We start from the raw sequence: 13,915 nt of genomic DNA, 5'->3' as shown, positions 1-13,915 counted from the left end.
TATCTCACCTACAGCCATACCACATTGGATATGCCCAATCTCGTCTGATCTTGGAAGCTAAGCAGTGTTGGGCCTGGTCAGTACTTGGGTGGGAGACCACATGGGAACACCAGGTGCTGAAGGTTTTTTCACATTACTGGCAAATTGTTTTTATTCTCTAGCTATTTAAATTGGAAACTTTTTCTTTTTATTGCCAGCACAGACATTTGGAAGAGGTCAAACAGACACAATAGCCATCACCTAAAGACTTACCACACTGTTTAGGCCCAATTCCAACTGCTTTTGGCAGCTAAACAGTGTTGAGCCTCTTTAGTAGTTTAATTTAAGATCCCCTGCTAATATCATGTCCTGTAGGTCTTTTTACATTACCAAAACAAGATTTTTTTCAGTAAGCCAAAACAGTTAGGAAACTTTTTTATTAGCTTACCTGGTGATAGAAGTAAAAGAGGGCAAAAAAGTGCCTGTAGCTCACCTACAGCCATACCACATTGGATAGGCCCAATCTCGTCTGATCTTGGAAGCTAAGCAGTGTTGGGCCTGGTTAGTACTTGGGTGGGAGACCACATGGGAAAACCAGGTGCTGTAGGTTTTTTCACATTACTGGCAAATGGTTTTTATTATCTAGCTATTTAAATTGGAAACTTTTTTTTTTACGGGGCGGGGCCACGACGGCGTGTGAGTAGGGAGGACGTCTGCCTCTCCGGGTGCCTCATCTACCAGCCGCTGGTTTCCTCCCTCCCTCCCCAACCTACCGACTCAGTGCGGCGGCCGCAGCTGCTGGGCTTTGCGGGGTGCGGTGCTCGGTGTTCGAGTCCGCTTCCCTGTTTGGCTTGTGACGCGGCCGTGGGCGCGGTGCAGCAGCGGTGACGTTTTCATCCGGCTCGAGTGCAGTGGGGGATGCCGTGAGAGACGCCGGGCAGCACGCGGGACGAGCGAGACGAGTGAGACTCTGGAAGTGTCTCAGGCTCAGGCTTTCCAGGCAATATAGTGCGCCACTTTGCTCTCCTATATGACCCAGTGGTGCCAAAAGCAAAAACCCCAGCTGCGAGTACAAGTCTTTATTACTATACAGAGAAGTCTGGGCTTTACTATCGTTACAGCCTGAGGGTGGCAGCGCGCGAGGTGAAGATTAATGCAGGACTTGCCTATCAGTACAGTGCTTCTGGACAGGTGGGGTAAGTCCACACACACCGTGTCTCAAATTTTATTTCTCTCTATCTTTGCCTTACTGGGGTCTAGCTGCAATATTGGTGGTTGGCTCCAGTAGGGACTATATGTGGGGTGTGTGTGGTGAAGAGGTCCCCGTAATTAAGATCTAACACTTGGCAACCAATTCTGCCGCATTTAATATAAGCCCTCCGCATTCTAGCTGCCTGCCAGGTACAAGGTGTGTACCCAGCTACTTGGAACTTTGTTGGAGAACCCCCTTTTTTTTTTTTTTTTTTTTTTATTATTATCATTTATCGTTTGACCCATGGGTAAAACCGGTCAAAATACTGCAGCCGCGCGGCTGGAAAAATATGCGCGCACGCAGTCACAAACTCTCCCTCCTTCACGGGACACTACTCCGCACAGCACCCCGACAAAAGCTGCAAGTGCCCCTTTGCAACCAGAAGTTACCCTGGCTCAAGTATTGGAAGCCGTTAACGCTTCTGAGTCCCGTTTGTCAATACAAATAAATAAAGTTCAATCTGATATTATGCTCCTGCGGGATGACTTACAGAAAACGCGAGACCGGGTGACGGAAACTGAGTCCCGTATCTCAAGGGTTGAAGATATTCTGGCCCCGGTGCAAGTGCAAATTAAATCGATGTCGGACAAAGTGCAGGAGCTGCGTAGCAAAGTTTCTGATATGGAGGGTCGGCTGCGCCGGAATAATATACGTTTTGTTGGCCTAGAGGAACGGGTGGAGGGGAACTTCCCTGAGAAATTTGCTGAGGACTGGTTGCGTGAAAGTCTTGGGAGTGATGCCCTCTCGCCGCTTTTTTCGGTGGAGAGGGCACACCGTATTCCATTCAGAGCCCCAATTCCAGGAAGTCCCCCCCGTACCTTTATTGTTAAAATCTTGCAGTCTAAGGATCGTGACAACATCTTAAGGCTCGCTAGAAGCATGGGAGATCTGAAGTTTAACGGCAAAAAGGTCTCTGCATTTCCGGATCTGCCATACGAGGTCCAGAAGGAGCGGGCGCGTTACCGTGATGTGAAAGTGAGACTGAGAGAGTTAAATTTTAAATACTCGATGGTATATCCGACAAAACTTCGAGTGGTCTTTGATAATGAAACTAAATTCTTTTTCTCACCTAATGAGGCTGCGGCCTGGTTGGACAGATCTCATCCCTGTAAAGTTCAGCTGGCAAAGGACTGAGGATCCTTTTTTCCTTCTTTTTTTTTTTTTTTTTCCCTTTTTTTAGGGGAGAATGTAATATCATTTTGTTTATCGTTATGTTTCACTGCTTGCCATTATGAATATGCTTAGCGGTGGGTTTGGTGGGGGGAGGATGGGACTTATGCTCTTGTTATGTTAAAATAAGGAGGACCCGGAGAGGGGGAACATGCCTTGCGTGGACTCCTAACATTTGGTGCCCTTGGTACTAGGTTTAAGGGTATATATGTGATAGGGTTGGGGGGGCGGGCAATTTAAAGTATGCCTAAGGGGGTAGGTGATACAGGGAGGGGGAGGGTGGGGTTTGTGTTATGTGTTGTTCGTTTGTGTGTACTTAGTTACAATATTTGGTTCCTAAAATCTAGGGCAGGACTTTACCTCCAAAATAGGAAGGGACTTCTTCCTTCCTTTATGGTAGGATGTTATGCCCAACGGATAAATTTTTTACATAGATTTCCATGGTGGGGTTTATGACGTGGAATGTGCGTGGAATGGGAGATAAAATCAAACGCTCCCTGGTGTTAGAGCAATGCCGGGCCGCCCCAGTGGATGTTGTCTGTCTCCAGGAGACTCATTTATCTGGCGACAAGACGGGATCCCTTCGGCGATCATGGATTGGAAACTCATTTCACTCCTATTTCTCTTCCTCGGCCAGGGGTGTGTCCGTGCTTATTAAAAAAAAAATCACTTTTGAGCTGTTGGCATCTGATATTGATGTAAGGGGCCGATATGTTTTCCTTGATGGGTTGATTGATTCTTTAAGATACTGTATCCTAGCAGTTTATATCCCACCTCCATTTACGTTAGAGGTCTTAAGACTAGCAGTTAGTTTTGCGGCTGCACGTCCCGACGCATATGTTATTTGTCTGGGGGATTTAAATGCTGTAATGGATATAGATCTAGATAGATCTAGTAGTAAACTGAGAGGTTCTAGCTCTTTAACCGCACTGGCTCAGTTTGCTGCACAATTTGACTGGTGGGATGTGTGGCGGGTAAAACACCCCAATGTTAGGTATTATTCTTTTTATTCTCCTCCACACGACTCTTTCTCGTGCATAGATAACATGTTGGTCTCTAGGAATGTGCTCGTGAAAGTGCAGTCAATAGAATATATGTCTAGAGGGGTGTCTGATCACTCCCCCATTCAGATGCAGATTGAGCCAACACAAGGTATGGGCCAAAGTCTGTGGAGATTGCATCCATCATGGATTCCTCAACTATATGAAGGTGAGGAGTTCTCACATTTGATGAATGGTTTCTTTGGAGACAATTTAGAATCAGCCAGTAGTTCTATTGTGTGGGAGACGTCTAAAGCATATATACGGGGGATTTGTCTGAAAAAAATCTCACAGGCCAAACGGCGGCTCCTTAACACTGCGGTCATTCTAGAAAGTCAGCTATCGTTTAAAGAGGGGCTATTTCTTAGAGCCAAGACTGATACAGCTAGAACAGAGTGGTTGGAGGCACAGCGGCTCTGGGTAGAGCACCTCCAAGCTACTGTATGTCGGCCCACAGGGTTTTAATAAACTCACACAAGTTCTATATGAATATAGATAAAGGGGGTAAATATTTGGCATTTTTGTCTAGGCTCGATCGCCCATCAACTACAGTTGTTAAAATAAGATCTAAAAATGGTACTATAACCACCTCAACGCCAGAGATTGCCGCAGTTTTTAAGGAACACTTCTCTGACGTGTAAACTTCTAAGCTTATATATGATAATGGGGACATCGAGAGGTACTTAGCCGGAATTTCCCTTCCAGTTCTTTCTGAGGAAGATAGATATCTCTTGGATGCCCCGGTTTCCCTGGATGAAGTGGTGAGGGCAATAAGGTCTCTCCCCTCGGGGAAGGCGCCCGGAGTAGATGGTATCCCCGGTGAATTTTACAAAAAATATGAGGACTCTCTAGCCTCTAGACTATGGCAGTTTTTTGGTGATATGGAAGAGGAGGGGAAACTATTGAGTTCGATGACGGAGGCCATAGTCACTATTATCCCTAAAGGTGGTAAAGATCTAGAGCAGGTGGACTCCTATCGCCCTATCTCCCTGATCACGACTGATGCAAAAATTTTTGCTAAAATTCTGGTTAGTCGACTGGAAGTCGTGATCGGGAAGATAGTCCATCCGGACCAGGTCGGTTTTATGAGGGGGAAGTCTACAGCTATAAACCTGCGGAGGCTTTATATGTTTATGCAAACTATGGTCCCCCATGTCCCCGGTGCTGCAATAGCGTCCTTTGATGCCAACAAGGCATTTGATTCGGTAGAGTGGCCGTATCTCAAACAGGTGCTTTTGGCATTTGGATTCGGCCCTAAGTTTATTAATAGGGTGTTTTTGCTGTATCAATCCCCTGTAGCTAGGGTGTTGGTTAATGGCTTCTTGTCTGAACCCTTCCCGCTACTTAGGGGGACCCGGCAGGGCTGTCCCCTCTCCCCACTACTGTTCACAATAGCTATGGAGCCATTGGCCAGTAGGTTGCGGGGGGTGGTGGGGACGGGGGACAGGAACCGGGTGCTGCCCAGGAGTCTAATTTCACTTTATGCTGATGACCTACTTGTGGGGGTTACTGATTGTAATAAACAGCTACCTGGGGTGATGTCCTCTCTTCATGAATTTGGGGGATTTTCAGGGTTAACTATAAACTGTAATAAATCTCATCTTATGTTTATTAATTCTGCTGCCACCAATGTTATTGATAGGACTGTTTGTCTTCCGACGGCTGAGAAGTTTAGATACTTGGGTATAATTATTTCTAGCAACCCATTAGATTTTGTTAAGCTCAATCTAGACCCTATAATTGATGAATTTAAAATTCGCCTGAAAAGCTGGTTGAAGCTTCCGCTCACCATTATTGGCCGTGTCAACTTAGTTAAAATGGTGGTGTTGCCCAAAATTCTTTATATCTTTATGCACTCGCCTATGTCTGTCCCAGAAAGTTTTTTTCGTAAGCTCAATCAGGTTACCCTGTCCTTTGTATGGAGGAATAAAACCCCCCGCATAAAATTCCCCATTATGTGCGCGCAGCGTAACCAAGGTGGTTTTTCCCTGCCTAATTATAAAATGTACTATTTTGCGGCCCAAATGGTTCATATCTCTACCTGGTTTAATGAAAATGAATATACAGAGGAATTGGTTAAATACGTAAGCCATCTTTTTCCGGGTCACTCTCCAACGCAGGCTATTCTGCGTTCAGGCAGGATTAACAAGACCCCTCCCTTTGTTAAGCAACTACGTTGGGTTTGGAGAAGGGTTTGTAGTAAGCTGAACTTGGAGGGTATTGACCCGGAAACCAATATTTTTTCTATTCCGGGGTTGGAAGGGCTAAATCTGAGTCAGGGGGGTAGGAGCTGGGGCCAATATGGGGTAAATAACATCGGGCAATTTTATAATGGCAGGGAATTGAAACAATTCACTCAATTGCAGACTGACTATGTTATCCCTAGAAGTATGTTTTACAGATATTTGCAATTGAGGAGTGCTATTGCGCAGCAGGCGCGCCAGTGCAGTCTTGTTATTGTTAAATCCCCCTTAAAAAAGTTTATTAAAACTCTGTCGGAGGGTAAATGTCTCTCCAAATGTTATAAATTTCTCATGTCAAGTTTGATAAATAATGAGGTGGAGGGGCAGATGTATAAATGGCTTAAGAATATACCAGACCTTACGATGGAAAAGTGGAGAGAGGCTGTGAGCATTCCTTGTAAGGCAACAAACTCTTTGAGAACCCAACAGATACAACTGAACATTCTATACCAGACCTACTTAACACCAGATAAAATTAGCAAGTTTTCAAATGATAATAACAGTAGGTGTCCAAAGTGTCTGGTCCACAAGTGTGACTTTTGGCATCTAATATGGGAGTGTGAACATTTGCAGAGGTTCTGGACAGATGTTCAATCGGTACTCGAGATTGGGTTGGCTGTCCGTAGCCTTTCTCCATCGGTGGTTATACTGGGGATCTGTTCTGGTGTAGGGGATCCGGGGATAAAACAACTTTTGATAAACCTCTGTGCAATCGCCAAGGTCATCATAGCGAGAGGTTGGATGGCTAAGAGCCCTCCCCGCGTTGAAGAATGGATTGCCTTGGTTAATGTAAATATGAATCATGAGAGGTATGTGCACTATTCCAGGAGGTCTATTGCTAAGTTTTTCTCCATATGGGAGAGATGGTATTACTCAAAATATAACCGTGCCCATCGGGCAGGGTGATGATACTATATGCATAACATCTTTCCCTTTTTTTTTTTTTTTTTTTTTTTTTTTTCCCTTCTCCTCTTCTGCACTTTTGCACTTTGATATAGTGCATGGAGGAATTAGTTGTTGTTATTGGATAACTATGTTAGGTAGAAGCTGTGGTATTCTTCAGGTCAGTAGGCTGTACTAAAGTAATACGTGTTTTTGAGTATAAATTAATGTTTAGTATCCCGGGCTTCCTTTTTTTTTTTTTTTTTTTTTTTTTTTTTTTGGATCTGTTTAGGTATACACTGCACTTTGAGTGGATATAATACTCTGAGTAAATGAATTGAGCAGTACTACTATCCTTTTCTTCAGCACCTTTGGAGCTAACTGTTGTTATGTGGTCAATTATGTTAGGTAGAAGCTGTGGTATCCTTTAGGTTAGTAGGTTGTACTAAAGTAATAATGTAGTTTGAGTATAAATTGATGACTATTACCCTAGGTATTTTTTTTTTTTTTTTTTTTTTTTTGCACGATCGCACTTTAGAGAGGTATAGTGTTGAACCTCTTTTGAAACCATTTAGGTATTCACTGCACTTCGAGTGGATGTAATACTTCGAGTAAATGAATTGACTAGTACAAATTAATGTTTATCACTTCAGGTATATCTAGTTAATAAAATTAATATTGCACTTTTGCACTTTAGGGAGGTGTAGGGTAGAACGTAAAGAGGCCATATTTATTTATACTTCTTTTCATATATACTGTCTTTTTTTTTTTTTTTTTGATCTGTTTAGGTATACACTGCACTTTGAGTGGATGTAATGCTCTGAGTAAATGAATTGAGCAGTATTACTATCCCTTTCTTCAGCACCTTTGAAGCTAACGGTTGTTATGTGGTCAATTATGTTAGGTAGAAGCTGTGGTATCCTTTAGGTTAGTAGGTTGTACCAATGTAATAATGTAGTTTGAGTATAAATTGATGACTATTACCCTAGGTATTTTTTTTTTTTTTGCACGATCGCACTTTAGAAAGGTATAGTGTTGAACCTCTTTTGAAACCATTTAGGTATTCACTGCACTTCGAGTGGATGTAATACTTCGAGTAAATGAATTGACTAGTACAAATTAATGTTTGTCACTTCAGGTATATCTAGTTAATAAAACTAATATTGCACTTTTGCACTTTAGGGAGGTGTAGGGTAGAACTTAAAGAGGCCGTATTTATTTATATATTTTTTTTTCATATATACTGTCTTTTTTTTTTTTTTTTTTCTCCTCTTTCTCCTTTTTCTTCTTCCTGTAATTGATCATAAGGGTCAACCCCTGGAATAGTGCACCGTACTATAAAACAACCGACCATGGGATTTTATCCCCTTCTCTGTATTACCGTTGCCCTGTATTAGTAGACTAAACCGGTTGGAATGGCAGTGATATCTGTAACTATGTACCAGACCCTAGATTGTCTCGTATAATAATGTATCAGTACACACATTGTATGTATATTGTCTATGTATGTTATGTTGTGATGTCGAATGTTCTTCTTGTTTTTTACTTTGTGTTTGTAATGTATACATAATGGAAAAATTTTAATAAAGAGTATAGAAAAAAAAAAAAAAAAAAAAAAAAATTGGAAACTTTTTATTTTTATTGCCAGTACAGACATTTGTAAGAGGTCAAACAGACACAATAGCCATCACATAAAGACTTACCACACTGTTTAGGCCCAATTCCAACTGCTTTTGGCAGCTAAACAGTGTATGAGCCTCTTTAGTAGTTTCATTTAAGATCCCCTGCTAATATCATGTCCTGTAGGTCTTTTTACATTACCAAAACAAGATTTTTTTCAGTAAGCCAAAACAGTTAGGAAACCTTTTTATTAGCTTACCTGGTGATAGAAGTAAAAGAGGGCAAAAAAGTGCCTGTATCTCACCTACAGCCATACCACATTGGATAGGCCCAATCTCGTCTGATCTTGGAAGCTAATCAGTATTGGGCCTGGTTAGTACTTGGGTGGGAGAAATCATGGGAAAACCAGGTGCTGTAGGTGTTTTCACATTACTGGCAAATTGTTTTTATTCTGTAGCTATTTAAATTGGAAACTTTTTCTTTTTATTGCCAGCACAGACATTTGGAAGAGGTCAAACAGACACAATAGCCATCACCTAAAGACTTACCACACTGTTAAGGCCCAATTCCAACTGCTTTTGGCAGCTAAACAGTGTTGAGCCTCTTTAGTAGTTTCATTTAAGATCCCCTGCTAATATCATGTCCTGTCGGTCTTTTTGCATTACCAACACATGATTTTTTTCAGTAAGAAAAAACAGTTAGGAAAATTTTTTCATTAGCTTACCTGGTGATAGAATTAGAAGAGGGCAAAAAAGTGCATGTATCTCACCTACAGCCATACCACATTGGATAGGCCTAATCTCGTCTGATCTTGGAAGCTAAGAAGTGTTGGGCCTGGTTAGTACTTGGTTGGGAGACCACATGGGAACACCAGGTGCTATTAGGTTTTTTCACATTACTGGCAAATTGTTTTTATTCTCTAGCTATTTAAATTGGAAACTTTTTCTTTTTATTGCCATTACAGACATTTGGAAGAGGTCAAACAGACACAAAAGCCATCACCTAAAGACTTACCACACTGTTTAGGCCCAATTCCAACTGCTTTTGGCAGCTAAACAGTGTTGAGCCTCTTTAGTAGTTTCATTTAAGATCCCCTGCTAATATCATGTCCTGTAGGTCTTTTTACATTACCAACACATGATTTTTTTCAGTAAGCCAATACAGTTAGGAAACTTTTTTATTAGCTTACCTGGTGATAGAAGTAGAAGAGGTCAAAAAAGTTCCTGTATCTCACCTACAGCCATACCACATTGGATAGGCCCAATCTCATCTGATCTTGGAAGCTAAGCAGTGTTGGGCCTGGTTAGTACTTGGGTGGGAGACCACATGGGAACACCAGGTGCTGTAGGTGTTTTCACATTACTGGCAAATTGTTTTTATTCTCTAGCTATTTAAATTGGAAACTTTTTCTTTTTATTGCCAGTACAGACATTTTTTAAGAGATCAAACAGACACAATAGCCATCACCTAAAGACTTACCACACTGTTTAGGCCCAATTCCAACTGCTTTTGGCAGCTAAACAGTGTTGAGCCTCCAAAACCTGTGGGGCGGTCATCGGTAGGGACGGAGTCAGGAGGCCACCATCTGTCTAGCCTTGGATTCATTAGCTTATTAAAATCCCCGAGACATATGACTGGCGTATCAGGGGATTGGGCCACATAGGCAACCGCTTGTTCTAAGACATCATAGTTAAAAGGGGGTGGGACGTAAACCGCGAGGATAAAGAAGGGCTGGGAGTATAGTTTACATTGGAGAAAGACGTACCTGCCCAGTGGGTCTGTCTTAACATCTAGCAGCATAAATTGTACAGACTTGTTTTTTTTTTTTTTTCAAATATATTTATTGGGTTTTTTCATTTTAAACATAGTTAACATTATATTGGGTATCATTGGATGGTGTTTACAATGCCAATTTCGTTAACCTTTACAGCTGTTACATCTCTTTAACAATCGCATTTCTTGTATCTGTCTGGTTTCGCCTGGGTCTTTGTTTTCATGTTCAGGTCCACATGGCATTTTTCTTGTTTAGTCTGTGCGATTAGCATCTCTTACACGAACATTTCCCAACAGTGCATAACTTAACATCTATAACAACTGGGGTGGGGGTTAGGTTAGGATTTGGAGGTAGGGTTTGGGGGTTGGGGGAGGGGGGGGTATTGGGATGGGAGGGGGGGGGGATGGGGGGGGGCATGAGTTGCTTCCATTTGTTTCAGGTATCATATATTATGCATTACATTATACATTACATTATATAGTGCAGTTTTTTGCGTAATGCATACCATATATACATTTAATACAATTCAATGTTAAGGCAGTTTTAATTCTAATACATTTTACATCTAGTCATTCATGGAATTCCTGTTGTTAATCACTTCAGGGGGGCGGGCATCTAGGGTCTGATAAATCTGGGTTTGTAGTTCCACTGATTTGGAGCTTATGAGTGGGTCCCATCTGCGCATGAAGCCCTGGGGTATTGTCTTAGTAGTTATTATTGTATTGTACCTATCAAAGTACATGTACTTCGTTAATAAATTGTCTAGTTCTGAAATTGTTGGGGTCAGTCTGGTTATCCAGTGGTTCAATATTGCCTTTTTCGCCACTGTGCATAATATTGTCAGGAACGGTATCAAATTTTTATGGGTGTCACTTAGGTGCCATTCATCGAAATTTGCAAATAGCAATGGTTGGGGGTGTGCCTGGACTTTCAGCGAGAACCTGTTGTTGATGTAGTGTACAACCTTATACCAATATTTTTTTATTTTGCTACAGGACCACATGTTATGAATGAAGGTGGCCGAGTGGAATCCACATTTCAGACATCGTCCTGTTTCGTTGGGATCGTAATAGCTACGCTGCTTCTGGGATACATACGCTCTGTGGATCGTTTTTATATGTACTTCTTGTAGGACAGATGTTTGTACAATTCTAATCGTTTCCATATAATATTTGAATATTGTTGATTTATTTAATAAAGGTATATCTTGTGCCCATGCGCTCTCGATTTTGTCCAGTTCACCCGATGAGGTGTAGTTTTGCAGTTCTCTGTATACCATGCCTGATTTGAATCTATGTTTTTTGTAGCCATCAACCCATTTGTGTATTGGTGACTGAGGGGGGATTGTTATTATATTTGGTGCTATCGTAGCCGTGTAATGTTGTAGTTGGGCTATGGGGAATAGGCTATTTCCCTCTAGTTCATACGTTTCTCTTAGTGCCCTGTATGTAAGTACTTTGCCTCCCGGGTCAAACACTTGTGTGATCATTGTTAGACCTTTTGTCTTCATCCGGTTAAATACTGGATTATTTACACCTGGTGGGAATGAGGGGTTTCCGCAGATGGGGGTCCATTCTGTACTTCTATGGTCTATTCCTATTTTTTTTGTGATGTGAAGCCACGCTTCGTAAGTGTCCTTAAATAGACAATGTTGATATATGTGGGAGGGTATGGATTTTTTGGGGGTATGTAACAAAGCTCCTGGGTAATAGAAGAAGAATACTGCCTTATCCACTTCATATGTGGAGTACGTGCTATCTTCTAGCAGCCAACCTAAAGCGAATCTTGTAAGGAGGGATCTGGAGTAATTTGTCAGATCTGGGAGTCCGAGGCCTCCCCCTGTTCTCGGCAACTGGAGTTTAGCTAATGATATTTTGGGTTTTTTCCCTTTCCAAATGAATTTGCTGCAGGCCTGTGTGATCGTGGCAGTGTCTTTGGAGGTAAGTTTGATTGGTAACATTTGGAGTGAGTACATAAGTCTGGGGAATATTACTGTTTTTATCGTCTCGATTCTCCCCAGCATAGACAGGGGAAGGTCCTTCCATCCTTCTAACGTTTTTACTATTTTGTTAATGATCTGGGGGTAGTTTATTTTGTATAGGTCATCAATGTTTTTAGGGATTTGGACGCCTAGGTATTTGATCTGTTGGGGTTGTACTTTGATGGTGTGGTATCCTCTTGACGTGTCAAATTGTGGTGTCTGACCTTTTATGATGAGCATTTCTGATTTGTCTATATTTACTCTGTAGCCAGAGAAACTCCCAAAGAGATTAATTTCCTCCAGGGCCAGTGGGATGGCATGCTGCGGATGGGACACCATCAGCAGCATGTCATCGGCAAACAGTGATACACGTATATCTATCTGTCTTAACATGATACCAGTGAAATAAGGGGACTCTCTCAGGGTTATTGCCAGTGGCTCCAAGGCCAAGGCAAATAGAAGTGGGGATAATGGGCATCCCTGCCTTGTTCCTCTCAGTATAGGGAATGGGTCTGATATTGTTCCGTTGCACATAATGCGAGATGCTGAGCCTCTATAAAGCGTCTGTAGTAATTGGACAAAACTCTCTGGGAAAGAAAACCTTCTCAGCGTGTCATATAGGTGGTCCCAGTGCACCATGTCGAATGCCTTCTCTGCGTCCAAAGAGAGTATTGCTTTGGGTATGTTCGACACAGTGCACTGGGAGTCCCCAACCGCCGCCAGCACCCTGCGTATGTTTGTGACAGAATTTCTGCCCATAACAAATCCCGTTTGGTTATCGTGTATCAGGGAGGGGAGTATTATTTTTAATCTGTCTGCCATTATTTTCGTCAATATCTTATAATCTATATTTAAGAGCGATATTGGTCTGTAAGACCCTGGATTTGATAGATCCCTGCCTTGTTTGGGGAGAACCCTTATGGAAGCCTGATTGAATTGGGGGGAGGAAGAGCCATTGGATATTATATGGTTATAAACCTCTGTTAGTATCGGTGTTATTTTTGTCTGTAGTAGTTTATAATAGTCAGTGGTCATGCCATCAGGTCCCGGAGCTTTTCCTATTTTTAGTCCGGCTATGGCCGATTGTACTTCTTGGTTAGTTATCGGGTGTGTTAGGTTAGCTGCCTGGGTCTCATTCATTTTAGGGGTGGTGATTTGGTCCCAAAATTTTGTAGCGTTTTCCCTGTCTGAGATGGGTTCTGAGTATAGTTGGGTGTAAAATTCATTTAGGACCTGGGCAGTTTGTGTGTTGTTGATGGTGGTGGTTCCATCATTGCGCCTTAGGGGGTGGATGGTCGCCGGCGCTCTCTGGCCTTGTAATAGGGAGGACAGGAGTTTGCTTGATTTATTGCCGAAGCGATAAAACCGGGCATTACTAACGAAGGAGTACATGGACTCCAATTTTCCTATTATGGCCTCATAGTTATTTTTGGAATCCTGGTATGCCTTTCTGGTGGTGGGATTCGGGGATTGTTTGTAGGCCTGATAGCTATCTGTGAGGGCGGTTTGGGCCGCCAGATGTTGTTTTTGGGTGTTTTTTTTTAGGGACGCCATATGAGAAATTATTTCCCCTCTGATAGTGGCTTTGGACGCTTCCCAGAACAGTATCGGGTTTTTGGTTAAGTATTCTGAGTTATCTATTGCATAATTTTCCCATGCCCTCTCTACTGCTTTCCGCAGATGTGCGGAGGATGCTAACGCCGCCGGACATCTCCATATTTTATCTTTGGGGTTATCTTGTTTGATTCTCATCTTGGTCCATAATACTGCGTGATCTGATAGTATTATTGGGGCTATTTCGCATTGCTCTATTCTGGGTAGGAGGGCATGTGACATACATATATAGTCAATTCGAGACCATCCCCCTGTTTTAGCAGAATGGCATGTATATTCTTGGTCTGTGGGATGGAGAACTCTCCAAGTGTCTAGTAGGCCTGCTTGATCCATAAAGGCTGGCATTCCATATTTGGGGAG

General features: G+C 42.3%; 3 non-coding genes and 2 pseudogenes across 3 annotated transcripts; all 5 read left to right on the top strand.

The window, feature by feature from the left end:
- The first annotated feature begins 6 nt into the window (after positions 1-6).
- Positions 7-125, top strand: LOC146023467 (5S ribosomal RNA). The gene has a single exon (XR_014452883.1). It is a non-coding gene; the product is annotated as a 5S ribosomal RNA (ribosomal RNA).
- Positions 126-470: 345 nt separating this feature from the next.
- LOC146021707 (5S ribosomal RNA) lies at positions 471-589 on the top strand. Its single transcript, XR_014451184.1, has one exon. It is a non-coding gene; the product is annotated as a 5S ribosomal RNA (ribosomal RNA).
- Positions 590-8,488: 7,899 nt separating this feature from the next.
- Positions 8,489-8,607, top strand: LOC146025207 (5S ribosomal RNA; annotated as a pseudogene).
- A 346-nt stretch (positions 8,608-8,953) lies between these two features.
- On the top strand, positions 8,954-9,072 carry LOC146025227 (5S ribosomal RNA; annotated as a pseudogene).
- Positions 9,073-9,418: 346 nt separating this feature from the next.
- Positions 9,419-9,537, top strand: LOC146022508 (5S ribosomal RNA). Its single transcript, XR_014451961.1, has one exon. It is a non-coding gene; the product is annotated as a 5S ribosomal RNA (ribosomal RNA).
- The last annotated feature ends 4,378 nt before the right edge of the window (positions 9,538-13,915 follow it).

The sequence above is a fragment of the Crinia signifera genome, chromosome 7 (assembly GCF_055691185.1).
Source record: "Crinia signifera chromosome 7, ASM5569118v1, whole genome shotgun sequence".
NCBI classification, from domain to species: Eukaryota; Metazoa; Chordata; class Amphibia; order Anura; family Myobatrachidae; genus Crinia; species Crinia signifera.
Note: the sequence above shows the minus strand (reverse complement) of the source record. Positions and strands in the feature narration are given on the sequence as shown.